Source organism: Schistocerca cancellata, chromosome 7 (genome assembly GCF_023864275.1).
Source record: "Schistocerca cancellata isolate TAMUIC-IGC-003103 chromosome 7, iqSchCanc2.1, whole genome shotgun sequence".
Taxonomy (NCBI): Eukaryota; Metazoa; Arthropoda; class Insecta; order Orthoptera; family Acrididae; genus Schistocerca; species Schistocerca cancellata.
Genome location: NC_064632.1, coordinates 200,331,001 through 200,349,301, shown reverse-complemented (window position 1 = coordinate 200,349,301; position 18,301 = coordinate 200,331,001). Strand labels below are relative to the sequence as shown.

General features: G+C 42.9%; 1 pseudogene; it reads left to right on the top strand.

The window, feature by feature from the left end:
- The first annotated feature begins 7,418 nt into the window (after nucleotides 1–7,418).
- Nucleotides 7,419–7,536, top strand: LOC126093169 (5S ribosomal RNA; annotated as a pseudogene).
- Nucleotides 7,537–18,301: the final 10,765 nt, after the last annotated feature.

The following is an 18,301-nucleotide window of genomic DNA, read 5'->3' as shown; positions in this document are numbered from 1 at the left end:
AAAAGTGAAGGAGTAATAATGAACGATTGGCGAATCAGAATCGAAAAGTCGCTGATGATGTTTCTACATAAACTGGCTCGCGCTATGACATTGTTGTTAATATTTTACTTAGGAAACGTTCGACAGAAAAATATGTTCCAAAATTGTTTAATTACGAACCAAAAGACTGGCGAATGTCAGTAGCGCAGGAGTAGCTAGATGATGTCAAAAATGATGCGTAACTACTGAAACATGTCATAACAGGTGATAAAAATGGGTGTACGGACATGACGTCGAAACTAAGGCACAATGGTCCCAGTGAAAAGCATTCTGGATGTCCAACACCAAAAAAAGCTCGTCGGATAAGTCGGTCAAATATGAAGGTTACGTACACGGTGCTCTTTGATGTTAAAATTATAGTGCACCACGAGGTCGAATGGTCAACAAACAATACTCCTTACAAGGAAAACCTGTTTCGGTATCTCCCTCTAGACGAAGCAAGATGTATGCGAAGTAGTCCATTTCTCTGCGCCCGATATGTGGCCTAACGAACCATTGCTTTTGCATCGCGATATTGCAACTGCTCACTCTTAACCGCTTCTTCGTGAATTTTCGGCCAAAAGAATACCGTAATGACGCGTTAAAATCCATTTTGCCACGTACCGCCAGATTTCTCTTTGCGAAACTAAAGAAATCTTAAATAGGTCGTCATTTTACATTGAAGCGCCGAAGAAACTGGTATAGGCATGCGCATTCAAATGCAGCGATATGCAAGCAGGCAGAATGTGGCGCTGCAGTTGGCAATGCCTACATAAGAGAAGAAGTGTCTGGCGCAGTTGTTAGATCGGTTACTGCTGCTACAATGGCAGATTATCAAGATTTAATCGAGTTTGAATATGGTGTTATAGTCGGCGTACGAGCGATGGGACACAGCATCTCCAAGGTAGCGATGAAGCGGAGAATTCCCCGTACGACCATTACACGAGTGTATCGTGAATATCAGGAATCCGGTAAAACATCAGATCTCCGTCAACGCTGCGCTAGTGTACCGTGAATATCAGGAATCCGGTAAAACGTCAAATCAGCCGGAAAAAGATCCTGCAAGTACGGGACCAACGACGACTGAAGAGAATCGTTCAACGTGACGGAAATGCAACCCTTCCACGAACTGCTGCAGATTTCAGTGCTGGGTTATCAACAAGTGTCAACATGCGAACAATTCAAAGAAACATCGTCGATGTGGGCTTTCGGAGCCGAAGCCCCCGTTCTTGCACCCTTGATGACTGCACGACACAAAGCTTTACGCCTTGCCTGGGCCCGTCAACACCTACATTGGACTTAAATGATTGGAAACATGTTGCCTTGTCGAACGCGTCTCGTTTCAAATTGTATCGAGCGGATGGACGTGTACGGGTATGGAGACAACCTCATGAATTCATGGATCCTGCATGCCAGCAGGGGACTGTTCAAGCTGGTGGAAGTCTGTAATGGTGTGAGGCGTGTGCAGTTGGAGTGATATGGGACCCCTGATACGTCTAGATACGATTCTGACAGGTGATACTTATGTAAGCATCCTGTCTGATCAGCTGCATCCATTCATGCAGTTGAGCATGCCGACGGACTTGGGCAATTCCAGCAGGGCAATGCGACACTCCACACGTCCAGAATTGCTACAGAGTGGCGTCAGGAATACTCTTCTCAGTTTAAACGCTTCCGCTGGCCCCCAACTCCCCAGACATGAACGTTATTGAGCATATCTGGGAATCCTTGCAACGTGCTGTTCAGAAGAGATCTCCAGCCCCTCGTACTCCTACGGGTTTATGGATAGCCCTGCAGGATTCATGGTGTCAATTCCCTTCAGCACACTTCAGACGTTATCTGAGTCCATGCCACATCGTGTTGCTGTACTTCTGCGTGCTTGCGGGGGCGGACCACGATATTAGGCAGGTGCCAGTTTCTTTGGCTCTTCAGTGTATAAACGCAGATGAAATTAAAAGCGCATCACGCACAGCTAAAAGCTATACCAAATATCAAGTTTGGAAAAAGTGGTGGCATAGGTATGTAATATCTAATGGGGAATAGTTTGAATGGGATAACGCTGATGTAGAGGAACATATAAAATTATTTCGTAAAAAAGAAAAATTTCCTTTGTTTTTTGAACACTCCTTCATGGCATCTATGACCCCGCGTCCCTCCTTGGATCCGCATCTACAATATTTTCCTAGTTAGTAAAATGTATTAGAAAATGTAAACTTTTCGCTTCAGTCCTCATCTCATTGGGCTCAAATTACAGCCATGTCCTACCCTACCTTGCCGGCCGCGGTGGTCTCGCGGTTCTAGGCGCGCAGTCCGGAACCGCGCGACTGCTACGGTCGCAAGTTCGAATCCTGCCTCGGGCAGGGATGTGTGTGATGTCCTTAGGTTAGTTAGGTTTAAGTAGTTCTAAGTTATAGGGGACTGATGACCACAGCTGTTAAGTCCCATAGTGCTCAGAGCCATTTGAACCATTTGAACCTACCCTACCTTGCGACATGTTGGGGCACATGGACACTTTACCGCTGATATAAGACCACATCTAACGCGCTAATGTGGTCCAAGATGACTAGACGAAGCATAGCCTGTATCTAAGCCTCCAAGGTCACCTGAACACAATCTTTTGGATTTTTCAGTTTGTGTCTTCTCAAAAGCCAAGTGTATACATCTTCATAAGGTTAAAATGTAGGGCAGCGAATTAAACGGCCTTGTCAAGATTTACAAAGTGGTGCAGGGCTGTTTGAAGGATTTCGTAGCTCTTTGCAGAGACGAGTGCAGTATTGCCTGCAAATGTGGTCACGACACGCGGAACAGCTACCTTAAAAAATACGAGTGTACGATACACTGTAACATGTAACGTGCTGAAGTAGTCTAGTATTTAAGTAAGAATCGGAATGCAATTTGAGCCCTATTAGAAGGGGTACTGAATCGAAAAATTTACATTTTAAATACATTTGTACTAATTTCGAAGAAAGACCGACGCCAGCCTCAATGGGGCATCGAAATAATTCGATGGTGAAAGTTAAAGATTTGTGCCAGACCGGGACTTGAACCCAGAGCTCCTTCTTAACGAAAGCAGTTGCCTTAACCACCTGGGCCATCCGAACACGCTTTCCAGCCCACACAAATTCTCAACTTGTCACACGCTAGTTGCGTCCATTGTTTACCTACTTGCACGGAGCGAGTCTTTTATCCTCGCAAGAGCTTCGGACCCTCTGTTGTCCATCAATACTGAAGCTATCAAGGCAGTGAAGTCTGTATTAGTGGTTGTGTGTGCGTGCGTGCGTGCGTGTGTGTGTGTGTGTGTGTGTGTGTGTGTGCACAGGATGTCTGTCGTGTCGAATGGCCAGTGTATCAACGACAGAGTGATGTCCCTTCTGTTGTACATGACCAACAAAACAGATACCACACACACCCACACACCACACATATATATGAGTCCTCAATCTTCTGATTGGTTTGATAAGACCCGCCAAGAAATCGTCTCCTGTGCCAAACTGTTAGACTAGCACTTGCAACCTTTCTTGCCCTCTACAGTTCCGTCCATTGTCATGGAAGTCATTCTTAACAGACGTCCTATAATTTTGCCCTTCTCCATGTTAGTGTTTTCCAAATATTCCTTTCCCCCCAGTACTGCGCAGAACCTCCTCATTCTTTAGATTATCAGTCCACCTAAATTTTCAACATTCATCTGTAGCACAAATGCCTCGATTCACTTCTGTTCCAGTTTTGCCACAGTCCATGTTTCACTGCCATACAATTCTGTGCTCTGAACGCCCATTCTCAGACATTTCTTCCTCAAATGAATGCCTGTGTTCGATATAAATAGACTTCTCTTGGGCAGTGCTAGTCTGCTTTTGATGTCCTCCTTCCTCCGTTCGTCATTGGTTATTTTGCTGCCTAGGTTGTAGAATTCCTTAACTTCATCTACTTGGTGACCATCAGTCTTGAAGTTAACTCTCTCGCTGTTCTCGTTTCTGCTTCTTCTCATTACTTTCGTTTTTCTTCGATTTACTCTAAATCCATTGCTTTCGCCTTTCTTCAGTTTACTCTCAATCCATATTCAGTACTCATTAGACTGTTCATTTCATTCAGCAGATCATGTAGTTCTTCAATTTCACTCAGGATAGCAATGTCATCAGCGAAACGAATCACTGATATCCCTTCACCTTGAATTTTAATCCCACTGCTTTCTTTTATTTCCATCATTGCTTCTTTGGGGTACAGATTGAACAGTGGGGTGGGGGTGAGGTGGGGTGGGGGGGTGGGGGAGAAGACTGCATCCCGGTTTCACACAATTTTTAATTTGAGCACTTCGTTCTTGGTCATCCACTCTTCTTATTCCTTCTTGGTTCTTACATATTGTAGGTTTCCCATTCTCCCTGTAGCTTACCCCTATTTTTCTATTTCGAACATCTTGCACCATTTTTCTACATTGTCGAACGCTTTTTCGAGGGTAACAAGTGCTATGAACGTGTCTTGGTTTTGCTATATTCTAGCTTCCGTTATCAATTGCCTTTCTGGTGCCTTTACCTATCCTAAAGCCAAACCGATCGTCATCCAACACATTCTCTATTTTCTTTTCCATTCTTCCGTATATTATTTTCGTCAGCATCTTGGATGCATGAGCTGTTAAGCTGATTGTGCGATGATTCCCGCACTTGTCAGTTCTTGCAGTCTTCGGTATTGTTGGATGATATTTTCCTAAAGTCAGGTGGTACGTCGCCAGGCTTATACATTCAACACATCAACGTGAATTGTCGTTTTATTGCCACTGCCCCCAACTATTTTAGAAATTCTGATGGAATGTTATCTATATCATCTGCCATATTTGATCTATGGTCCTCCAAAGATCTTTTAAATTCTGATTCTAATACTGGATCCCCTATCTCTTCTATTACATCAAATTTTTACCCTCATAGAGACCTTCAATGTACTCTTTCCACATATCCGCTCTCTCCTCTGCATTTAACAATGGAATTCCCTTTGCACTCTTAATGTTACCACCCTTGCTTTTAATTTTACCGAGGTTGTTTTCATTTTCCTATATGTTGAGTCGGTCCTTCTGACAATCATTTCTTTTTCGATTTCTTCACATTTTTCACGCGGCTATCTTATCTTAGCTTCCCTGCACTTCCTATTTATTTTATTCCTAAGCGATTAGTGTGTCTGTATTCCTGATTTTCCCCAAACATTTTTGTACTTCCTTCTTTCATCGATTAACTGAAGTATTTCTTCTGTTACCCATTGTTTCTTCTCATATACCTCCTTTGTACCTATGTTTTTCTTTCCAACTTTTGGACTGCCCTATTTAGAGATGTCCATTCCTCTTCAACTGAACTGCCTACTGAGCTGTTCCTTATTGCTTCAAGTATATCTCGTCTTACCTTAGTACTTCTGAATACCACTTCTTTGAACATTGTTTCTTCCTGACTAATCTCTTAATCTTCAGCCTACTCTTCATCACAACTACACTGTGATCCTAATCTATATCTGATTACGGAATCTCTGTCTGATCATGATGTAACCTAACTGAGATCTTCCAGTATCGCCCGGCCTTTTCCAAGTATATCTCCTCTTTTTGTGATTCTTGAACAGAGTATTCGCTATTAGTAGGTGAAATTTATAAGGGAACTCCGTTAGTCTTTCCCCTCTCTCATTCCTTGCCCCAAGCTCTTTTTCTCCTGTAACCTCTTCTTCTACTCCTTCCCCTAGAACTGCATTCCAGTCACCCATAACTATTAGATTTTCATCTCAGTTTACGTAGTGTATTGCCCTTTCAGTATCCTCACATACTATCTGTCTTTTCATCTTCAGCTTGTAACGTCGGCATGTATACCTGAAGTATCGTTGTCGGTTTTAGTTTGCTGTCGGTTCTGGTAAGAACAACACTGTCACTGAACAGTTCCCAGTAACACACTCTCTCCCATCTCTCCCCTACCTTCCTATTCATAATGAATCCTACTCCTGTTATAACATTTTCTGCTGCTGTTGACGTTACCTTATACTCATCTAACGAGAAATTCTAGTTTCTTTTTTTTTCATTTCATTTCATTTCATTTCAACTGTAGCTAGATTGAGCCTTTTCATTCCCATTTTCAGATTTTCTGGCTTCCCTATCACGTTCGAGCATCTGACAGTCCACTCCCTTGGTTTTTCAATCCTTTTCTCGCGGTCACCTCCCCTTTGGCAGTCTTCTCTCGTGATCCGTGGGAGACTATTCCGAAATGTTTTGCCAGTGGATAGGTCATCATGACACTTTTTCAGTTACGGGCCAAATGTCCAGTGGATACACATTATGTGTCTTTAATGCAGTGGTTTTCATTGGCTTCTGCTTCCTCGTGTCGTTGATCATTGCTGATTCTTCTACCTTTAGGCGCAGCTTCCCTTCCCAACGACAAGAGAGTAACCTGAACCTCTGTCGCTCCTCCGCCATCTTTGATAAGGCTATTGGCAGAACGGGGGTGACTTTTTTACGTCGGAAGTCAGTGACTAGAACAACATTTGATACTGATGTCAGTGGCGAATCGTAACCAAGCAGTTACGGTCATTTCGAAATCGGTTCATTGGCAGACCCATGTTTCCTGGAGTTGTTCTGCTACTATTGTCGTTTACTTTTACGCGTGTCCGTTTTCGCTAATAATTATAAGTATGATACACCCTGTACACCAGTTTTTCACTGGGACCGCCTTGGCGCCGTTTTCAGCTTGCCGCACCAAGCGGCCGCTGGTGTCTCTTGGGTCCGCATGTTATCCCTCCCGCACGCACCCCCTCTCCCCCATTTAACGTGTCACGGATGCCCAGGATTTTAATAATAGTAACATTAAATATATATAAAATGTATAAACATAATAATGACAACAATTTATTTGGATTAGTTTTGTACATCGCTAAAAAACAGTACTGCATACAAGCTGGATAGGTCACTCAGTGAAATGTCATGATTTCGTGAACAGATGGCTTTATTATAAAGCGTTTCCGGTTTACCCATCATCAGATAATCTGAAAATACAGGGTGCAATGTGAATTTTGTTTACAGCAGTGACATGCCGTATGAAGAAGAACTAACATTCGTTACAACAAAATGAACACATACCAGATACATCACGTTGTTCAGATGAAATGATAGTATATGTTGAGAACATAACTGTCAGGAACAAACTGGTAGTCCTTGTAAGGTGACGTCATAAAGCGTTCATATTTATTGACATGCCAATAGTACCCTTATTCTGTGTGGCTCTTACATTGCCTTTTTGTATATTTATCAAAAAAAAAAAAAAAAAAAAGAAGAGAAAATCTCTTTGATTTTGTAACTATCTACGCGTTATGCCTGGCATACCGACGTAAATTCCCTTCTGTTGAATACGTATATATTTTAAATTGTTATACGGTATAACTATAGGTTAGGCAACGGCCTTGCCGCGGTGGATACACAGGTTCCCGTGAGATCACCGAAGTTAAGCGCTGTCGGGCGTGGTCGGCACTTGGATGGGTGACCATCCAGGCCACCATGCGCTGTTGCCATTTTTCGGGGTGCATTCACCTTCATGATGCCAACTGAGGAGCTACTCGACCGAATATTAGCGGCTTCGGTCAAGAATACCATCGTAACGACCGGGAGAGCGGTGTGCTGACCCCACGCCCATCCTATTCGCATCCTCCATTGAGGATGACATGGCGGTCGGATGGTCCCGGTAGGCCACTCGTGGCCTGAATACGGAGTGCTATAGTAAACCCTCGTAAAACTTGAGTTCAGTTGGTATCAATTCGCGGGTCCAGCCATCTGGTATTGTCAGTATATGGTGTAAAACAGGACATTTTGTACTTAATTTTTGGAGACCTTTTAACTGTAATTAACTAGTACATAAACTACAAATTATGACTTCCTTTGAATAAAATATGGGGTAGTAAAATTTACAATGGCTCAGTAATAATGCACCATTTTCTCGCCTGTATTGTTCAAGCGTTAAATTACCATCATTGTAAATAACATAATGTACTTTGTTTTACGATTTCTCGCTGCGGGCACCACCTTGGGCAAACTAGTGCCTCCTATCGGTAGCTTTTGTTTCATTGTGATGTCAACTTAATAGCACTACCATCCTGCCTTTGACAGTCATTTATTGGACGTGTACTTTCAGTTCATCTGAACAACTTGATGCATTTGGTATGTGTTCATTCTAATGTGCCCAATGTATCTTCATCTTCATACAGTATGTCATTGCTGAAAAAACTTTTATTTCATAACAATGTATTCTTTATTTTCAGAATGTCTGATGGCGGGTAAATCAGAAACGCGCTACAATAAAGTCACTTGTTCACCAACTGACGATATTTCATTGAGTGACCTATCCAGTATTTGAGCAGTACTGTTTAACTCAGGCATTATGATTGCATGATGCCTAAATGACTTTCTGTGGCACCTTCAATTTAATACATCGCTTCAGTATAGCTTCCAAGAAATTGTAGTACGTCATCTGAAAACCAATCGTCGGAAAATCTGAGAAGTACATATAGGCCGGCATAATTAGCTCCAAGAACGGGGTTGCTTTCCAGAGATTAGTGGAATTCTGCAAACTGTTTCAATTTCTGAAGTAGGCCTCTGATATAAATACTCTGAGATTGCCCGATCTCTGAATGGAGCTTCAGCAGTGATGAAAAGTAAACCTCCAATATTTCGCAACCTTGTTTTTCAGATCCCTACGAAACTAAGCGCTTAATCGCAAAAGCCAAAGTTACCAAAAACGCAGAGCATTAAATTCTTTAAAATCTTTGCTATTTCATCAAAATTTGATATAGGAAAGCTACGTCAGAAAACAGCATCAGAGAAATGACCAGTTTGATGCAAAATTTTATAGGAGAAAAGTTGTAGAGTATCAGCTTGTGTTTTCTGAAAGTTAAGGAAAGTGACAATAAACGTAGATGGCAAGTAAATATGGCCATTATTGAATTGTACAGGGTGTTATCGTAACAGCGTGTAAAAATTTTCCAGGATGCAGTGGAAGCTCCACTGAACAATTTGAGGTAGGGAAACTGGGATCGGAGAAGCCAACTTAAGGAGATAAAAGGAATAAAATCACAGTACTGCATACTTTTTATTGGCAATAGTTACAGTTAACTGCAAATACCACCACTGACAAAGGAACGTACATTTGCAATGCATCTTACGAAATGTACTGGAACTCTAACAAGATTCTGACGTACCCTGACAAATATCCTTGGTGTGTTTCGAATCACATCACACGGAACTACATCACTGGCTACTAATTCCATCTCTGTATGTAGTGGGCTCTCATATGCAAGTGACTTCAAGTATCCCCACAGGAAATAGTCATGGGGATTCATGTCAGGACCTGAGAAGGACCTCACCTTCCAGTCCAGCGACCAGGAAACACAGCATTGAGATGCTTGCGGACATCCACACTGAAGCGAGGCTGTGAACTGTCATCTTGTATCCACATCCTCTCACGAACAGCCAAGGGGACAATGTGCAATCTTGGCCATTAAAATTGCTACACAAAGAAGAAATGCAGATCATAAACGAGTATTCATTGGACAAATACCTTATACTAGAACTGACATGTGATTACATTTCCATGCAATTTGGGTACATAGATCCTGAGAAATCAGTACCCAGAACAACCACCTCTAGCCGTAATAACGGCATTGATACGCCTGGGCAATGCGTCAAACAGAGCTTGAATGGCGTGTACAGGTATAGCTGCCCATGCAGCTTAAACACGATACCACAGTTCATCAAGAGTAGTGACCGGCGTATTGTGACGATGCGGTTGCTCGGCCACCATTACCCAGACATTTTCAATAGGAGAGACATATGGACAATGTGTTGCCCAGGGCAGCAGTCGAACATCTTCTCTATCCAGAAAGGCCCGTACAGGACCTGCAAATGATGTCGTGCATTGTTGTTGCTGTAGTGGTCTTCAGTCCTGAGACTGGTTTGATGCAGCTCTTCATGCTACTCTATCCTGTGCAAGCTTCTTCATCTCCCAGTTCCTACTGCAACCTACATCCTTCTGAATCTGCTTGGTGTATTCATCTCTTGGTCTACCTCTACGATTTTTACCCTCCACGCTGTCCTCCAATACTAAATTGGTGATCCCTTGACGCCTCAGAACATGTCCATCAACCGATCCCTTCTTCTAGTCAAGTTGTGCCACAAACTTCTCTTCTCCCCAATCCTACTCAACACCTCCTCATTAGTTATGTGATTTACCCATCTAATCTTCAGCATTCTTCTGTAGCACCACATTTCGAAAGCTTCTATTATGTTCTTGTCTAAACTACTTATCGTCCATGTTTCACTTCCATACATGGCTACACTCCATACAAATACTTTCAGAAACGACTTGCTGACACTTAAGTCTATACTCGATGTTAACAAATTTCTCTTCTTCAGAAACGCTTTCCTTGCCATTGCCAGTCCACATTTTATATCCTCTCTACTTCGACCATCATCAGTTACTTTGCTCCCCAAATAGCAAAACTCCTTTACTACTTTAAGTGTCTCATTTCCTAATCTAATACCCTCAGCATCACCCGACTTAATTCTACTACATTCCATTATCCTCGTTTTGCTTTTGTTGATGTTCATCTTATATCCTCCTTTCAAGACACTATTCATTCCGTTCAACTGCTCTTCCAAGTCCTTTGCTGTCTCTGACAGAATTACAATGTCATCGGCGAACCCCAAAGTTTTTATTTCTTCTCCATGGATTTTAATACCTACTCCAAATTTTTCTTTTGTTTACTTTACTGCTTGCTCAATATACAGATTGAACAACATTGGGGAGAGGCTACAACCCTGTCTCACTCCCTTCCGAACCACTGCTTCCCTCTCATATCCCACTGCTCTTATAACTGCCATCTGGTTTCTATACAAATTGTAAATAGCCTTTCGCTCCCTATATTTTACCCCTGCCACCTTCAGAATTTGAAAGAGAGTATTCCAGTCAACATTGTCAAAAGCTTTCTCTAAGTCTACAATTGCTAGAAACGTAGGTTTGCCTTTCCTTAATCTAGCTTCTAAGATAAGCCGTAGGGTCAGTATTGCCTCACGTGTTCCAATATTTCTACAGAATCCAAACTGATCTTCCCCTACGTCGGCTTTTACTAATTTTTCCGTTCGTCTGTAAAGAATTCGCGTTAGTATTTTGCAGCCGTGACTTATTAAACTGATAATTCGGTAATTTTCACATCTCTCACACCTGCTTTCTTTGGGATTGGAATTATTATATTCTTCTTGAAGTCTGACGGTGTTTCACCTGTCTCATAAATCTTCCTCACCAGATGGTAGAGTTTTGTCAGGACTGGTTCTCCCAAGGCCGTCAGTAGTTCTAATGGAATGTTGTCTACTCCCGAGGCCTTGTTTCGACTCAGATCTTTCAGTGCTTTGTCAAACTCTTCACGCAGTATCATATCTCCCATTTCATCTTCATCTACACCCTCTTCCATTTCCATAATATTGTCCTCAAGAATATATCGCCCTTGTTTAGACCCTCTATATACTCCTTCCACCTTTCTGCTCTCCTTTCTTTGCTTAGAACTGGGTTTCCATCTGAGCTCTTGATATTCATATAAGTCCTTCTCTTTTCTCCAAAGGTCTCTTTAATTTTCCTGTAGGCAGTATCTATCTTACCCCTAGTGAGATAAGCCTCTACATCCTTACATTTATCCTCTAGCCATGCCTGCTTAGCCATTTTGCACTTCCTGTCGATATCATTTTTTAGACGTTTGTATTCCTTTTTGCCTGCTTCATTGACTGCATTTTTATATTTTCTCCTTTCATCAATTAAATTCAATATTTCTTCTGTTACCCAAGGATTTCTACTAGCCCTCGTCTTTTTACCTACTTGATCCTCTGCTGCCTTCACTACTTCATCCCTCAAAGCTACCCATTCTTGTTCTACTGTATTTATTTCCCTCATTCCTGCCATTTGTTCCCTTACGCTCTCCCTGAAACTCTGTACAACCTCTGGTTTAGTCAGTTTATCCAGGTCCCATCTCCTTAAATTCCCACATTTTTTTGCAGTTTCTTGCATTATCCTGTTGAAATATAAGGTTTCACACGGATCGAATTAAGGATAGAGCCACGTGTCGTGACACGTCTGAAATGCAGCGTCCACTGTTCAAAGTGCCGTCAATGCGATCAAGAGGTGACCGAGACGTGTAACCAATGGCACCCCATACCATCACGCAGGGCGATATGCCAGTGTGGCGATGACGAATACACGTTTCCAATGTGTGCTCACCGCGATGTCGCCAAACACGGATGCGACCATTATGGTGCTGTTAACAGAACCTGAATTCATTCGCAAAAAAGACCTTTTGCCATCCCGGTTCGTCGTTGAGTACACCATAGCAGGCGCTCCTGTCCGTGATGCAGCGTCAAGGGTAACCGCAGCCATGGTCTCCGAGCGGATAGTCCATGCTGTTGCAAACGTCGTCGAACTGTTCGTACAGATGGTTGTTGTCTTGCAAACGTCCCCATCTGTTGACTCAGGGATCGAGACGTGGCTGCACGATCCGTTACAGCCATGCGGATAAGATGCCTGTCATCTCGACTGCTAGTGATACGAGGCCGTTGGGATCCCTCACGGCGTTCCGTATTACCATCCTGAACCCACCGATTCCATATACTGCTAACAGTAATTGGATCTCGACCAACGCGAGCAGCAATGTCGCGATACGATAAACCACAATCGCGATAGGCTACAATCCGACCTTTATCAAAGTCGGAAACGTGATGGTAAGCATTTGTCCTCCTTACACGAGGCATCACAACTTTTCACCAGGCTACGCCGGTCAACCGCTGTTTGTGTATGAGCAATCGGTGCCGGCCGGGGTGGCCAAGCGGTTAAAGGCGCTACAGTCTGGAACCGCGCGACCGCTACGGTCACAGGTTCGAATCCTGCCTCGGGCATGGATGTGTGTGATGTCCTTAGGTTAGTTAGGTTTAAGTAGTTCTAAGTTCTAGGGGACTGATGACCTTAGAAGTTAAGTCCCATAGTGCTCAGTGCCATTTGAACCATTTGAGAAATCGGTTGGAAACTTTCCTCATGTCAGCGCGTTGTAGGTGTCGTCACCTGCGCCAAACTTGTGTGAATGCTCTGAAAAGCTAATTATTTGCATATCACAGCATCTTCTTCCTGTAGTGTAAATACGATACAACGGACAAGTAAAGTAAACAAACCCTGAATCATGACGTCCTAGTAATCAGGCTCATCCTCCTTGCAGGAAATAAATATTGTACACGTAAATAAACAGCACAGTGTGTGTAAACTTGTATTTATATTAGTTGTAAATAAGATGGAGAACTATAATGCTGTACACAACGGTAGACAAGTTTACTTCCATATCTCCTTAATTCAGTGGAGAATTCTCTATGTCCTGTTATATTTTTGCACGCTCTAACGGAAACACCCTGTATGTAAATCACATGATTAACGACCAGCATCGGCTATCTACTTTCACTTGTATGGTTTCTTCCAGTGTTCACTAGTGTTCATTACTTTTCAGTACTCTCATTCTCTGTCTACGTATGCATGCAAAAAGCTGTGTTTTATAAGTTGTTTGATGCCTTTAAAGACCCAATTTATTTCGAAAAGACAGAGCGCGTTGTAGATGGAGGATTCCTGTTGTACAGAGTGTCAAAATAACTATTTTCTTCCACAATTGCAAAGTAGGTATATTACATCAAGCGTTTGTATGGCAGGAAGGTCACGTTTATGTTTAATGGACACCCTGATATGACAAGTGACAGGACCACGAAAGGAGCTGAGCGGCTGCGTAGAGTGGCCAAAAAAACTGCACCAACTGTCGCAATTAAGAAACAACTCCAGTAATGCTGGCAAAAGATTTGTCTCTGTCGAAGAAACAAAATGAACGGCGCCTTATTTATTTTCTGACTGCACAACTTGAGGACGACCAGTTCAGTATTAAACAAGCTCTTGAGGACACCAATACTGTAGTTGTAGCAACTGCTGTTGACTTTGCTCAGCAGTCTGTGTTGTTTTTGTAGGGAAGGACACTGACCTCCTGACCGCTTCTGCACCATTGTCCCCCAACATTTTTCTACTGAAACCAGGCAAAGGCAGAAAAGACAAAGTAGTCTCCAGCCCTCTAAATTTCAAGTTGTCTCAAGTATAGGGTACATGCCTTCAGTGGCTGCAATACGACTTCGTCGTTTTTCGGCAAAGGAAAACTGAGACTGCTCAGTGCACTGAAGACAAAACAATCTACAGAAAGCTGCAGAGATATTCAGGAGTTCTTGTGCTAGTACTGATGAGACTGGACAGAAATTCATAGCAGCCCAGTACTGCGAAGAGGAAACAAAGCTGTTAAATATGCTTCGGTATCAAATATTTGAAAAATGTGTACCAAGACATAATTCAACGTCACCTCTTTGCCTTCTACAGAAGCATCTGCTCGACAGCATTCCCTGGGAACGTATTTGCAGGTGCAAACTTGCACAAAAAGAATCCACTAGATCCACTGCAATGGGCTAGAAAGTTTCAAAATTCGGCCTCTTGCCAGTTCTCACTGTTAAAGAAGCAGAACCAGCGAAACTGTTGAAAACTATTTACTGAACGCATGCCACAGGGTCCTATGGAGTATGCTCCTGCAGGAAATTCAGCATTAAGTGTACCACCGTTCGCAAAGTATGCAAAAACCAACGGTACACCAGTGTTCCAACTGACATCCCTATTATTGACACTGATGACTATGACACAGATACTGAAGATACTGACATTCTGGAAGAAGAGATTCCACCGAGGATATGGAAGAATTAGAGTTCAGGTTATGTAAAAAAGTAATACTGGAAACTTAAGAAAAACAGATTTGCGTAGGTAAGCACTAACATTTTTCTCTAAGATTGTTTGTTTGTAGTACTACTTTAATGTAATTTTATATGATCATACGAGGTGCGACAATAAAGTAATGAGACTGATGCGAAAAAAAGTGTTGCTTACCGTTTTAGTCAAGTTAAGTGTTGTCTCCTTCAAAGTAGTTCCCTTCTGATTGCACACACTTTTTCCTGCGCTTCTGCCATTGATGGTAACATTTCTGGAACTCATCTTCTGTAATATCCTCCAAGACCCTCGTCACACCTTTTTGAACATCTTGTGTTGTTTGAAAATGGTGTCTCTTGACCGCCGTTTTGACTCTTGGGAACAGAAAAAAGTCGCACGGAGCGATATCTGATGAATAAGGTGGCTGTTGTAGTACTGAAATTTGTTTTGAGGTTAAAAATTGCTGTACTGACACAGCACTATGGGATGGCGCATTATCGTGATAGATAATCCAATTATTATTAGACGAACCGTTTCTCGATTGATGTTCAGTTCTTCTGCAAACATTTTCACGGATAATCTTCGATCAGATCGTTCGAGTTCACACACCCTGGCCATGTTCACATCCATCTGTGAGGTTGATGGTCGTCCACTGCAGTCTTCATCTTCAACATTCGTCCTGTCTTCACTAAACATTTTATGGCAACGAAAAACTTGAGTTCTTGACATAACCTCCTCTCCAAAAGCCTTCCGAAGCCTTACTGTAAGTTGTCGTCGCGTTTTCACCCAATTTAACACAAAAAGAAATGGCATACCGTTGCGCAATATTATATGGTTCCATTTCCGTGACGAGAGACACAAACACGTAATAACTGATTACAGTACTACTCACGATTGAGCAGTTGCATCGATGTGCCACTTGGACTAGAAGCAGATTACAGACCAAGGTCAAAGATATTGTGCCTATGCAAGCCTACAGGGTTGCCACATCTTGCAAAGAAAATCAGTCTCATTACTTTATTGTCGCACATCGTATGTTACTCAATTTATTGTTAATTGAATTGAATTTCTTTATTTGCAATAAAACAATAATAAACCTAAGGCATTTCTTTTCAATAACACCCTTATCCGAGGGGCATTTAGTAAGTAACATAACACTTTTTTTTTTGAGCAGTTCGATTTTATTCAGAATTCCAATACCCCATATCATTCCCCATTATACAACCCTATTTTCCAGTCCAGTCTCTGTTCAATGCGACGGCTTTACGCCACCTTACTGGGAGGGCCTCTGTGGCCACATGGTAACACTATCCCCATCATCCATGTACTGCTTTCTACAGAGTGCATCCTTCATTGGGTCAAACAAGTGAAAGTCGGAAGGTGATAGATTTGGACTTACACGGTGGAGAGGAAGGACAGACTGATGAAGTTTTGTGTGCTCCTCTTGGTTAAGCAGACTTGTCTGAGACCTTGGGCGGGGCTGTCGTGGAGAAGGAGAAGTTCGTTTGCATTTTTGCGGCGACGAGCAGGCTGAAGTCGTTCCTTCAGTTCCCTGAGGGCAGCACGTTACACTTTAAAGCGTCCACCGTGAGGGGGGGCATCAAACAGAATAACCCCTTCAGAGTCCCAGAGAACCGTCGCCATGACACTGCTTTGGTGTGGCGACATCCACGAATTTCGGTTTTGTTTCCGGTTCGAGGTGATGAATCCATGTTTCATCATCTGTGACGATGTTCGACATGGTCTTCTGTTAGGCGGCGAGGGAGCCAGGGGTACACACCTTTGAGTGCCCCAGCTGGTGGACGAGTGTGTCCGCACTACCAACAGAGGCGTCCAGGTGAGTAGCAAGGTGAAACTTTCTGGCAGATTAAAACTGTGTGCCGAGCCGAGACTCGAACTCGGGACCTTTGCCTTTCGCGGGGAAGTGCTCTACCGACTGAGCTACCCAAGCACGACTCACGCCCCGTCCTCACAGCTTTAATTCCGCCAGTACCTCGTCTCCTACCTTCCAAACTTCACAGAAGCTCTCCTGTGAACCTTGCAGAACTAGCACTCCTGGAAGAAAGGATATTGCGGAGACATGGCTTAGCCACAGCCTTGGGGTTGTTTCTAGAATGAAATTTTCCCTCTACAGCGGAGTGTACCCTGATATGAAACTTTCTGGCAGATTAAAACTGTGTGTTGGGCCGAGACTCGAACTCGGGACCTTTGGCTTTCGCGGGCAAGTGCTCTACCGACTGAGCTACCCAAGCACGACTCACGCCCCGTTCTCACACGCTGTAGAGTGAAAATTTCATTCTAGAAACAACCCCAAGGCTGTGGCTAAGCCATGTCTCCGCAATATCCTTTCTTTCAGGAGCGCTAGTTCTGCAAGGTTCGCAGGAGAGCTTCTGTGAAGTTTGGAAGGTAGGAGACGAGGTACTGTGAGGACGGGGCGTGAGTCGTGCTTGGGTAGCTCAGTCGGTAGAGCACTTGCCTGCGAAAGGCAAAGGTCCCGAGTTCGAGTCTCGGCCCGGCACACAGTTTTAATCTTCCAGAAAGTTTCATATCAGCGCACACTCCGCTGTAGAGTGAAAATTTCATGCTAGATTAGCAAGGTGTTTGACTGTGATCCTTCGATCACCTATAATGAGAGTATCCACACATTCCAACATCGCAAGAGTAACAGCTGTGTGCTGCCTGGCGACACACGGGAGATCGGACAGATTTACAGTCCTTGTTGCGTTGATGAGAGACGCGTTGCCCAACGACTCACCGTGCTTTTGTCCACTGCTAGGACTCCGTAGACTTTCTGCAAGCGCCTATGAATATCTACCATGATCTGGCTTTCCGAAAGAAAGTCAATGACAGCTCTCTGCTTGGAGCACAACTCCCTTGCAGACGCCACTTGGTAGGCTACGTTTAGCACCACACCTAGCGCCAGTATTAATATTATGCTGCTAATTTTATAGTTTTCAAAATCATTATCTCGATAACGTTAGTGAAGGGATTATGTAAAATTAACAAAAATACATAAAGTGAATGTTGGAAAAAATAATTGCATGGGAAGTAGAAAGTTAATGTTGATCTTTAACCACTTACAATTGAATAATGACAATATTTACTTACCATCTGGGTTTTTGTCACTTTCTCTTAGTTTCTGAATTTGTTTCTCTACAAGCGGAAACGGAGCGAATTATCTGAGGTCCTCCAAGATGCTACTCCAGGCGGGTGTAAAATGCATGTGCGCAACGGAAAAATATTGAACGCTGAAACGATGAATTGGCCATGTCTGACTACCCCCTGAAGCAGATCTTAGGATCTCTTAATGGTCTTTAACATATAAATTACAACCTCAACTTAAATGATTCATTAAGGCAACTAATACTACTAAATGATAAATGTTTTTTCTTTTATACATTTATTGTAGATTAAAAAACAACCCTTTATTACAAATGTCTATATTTCCTACCTAACATTTCTGATCAATTTCCCAGCTC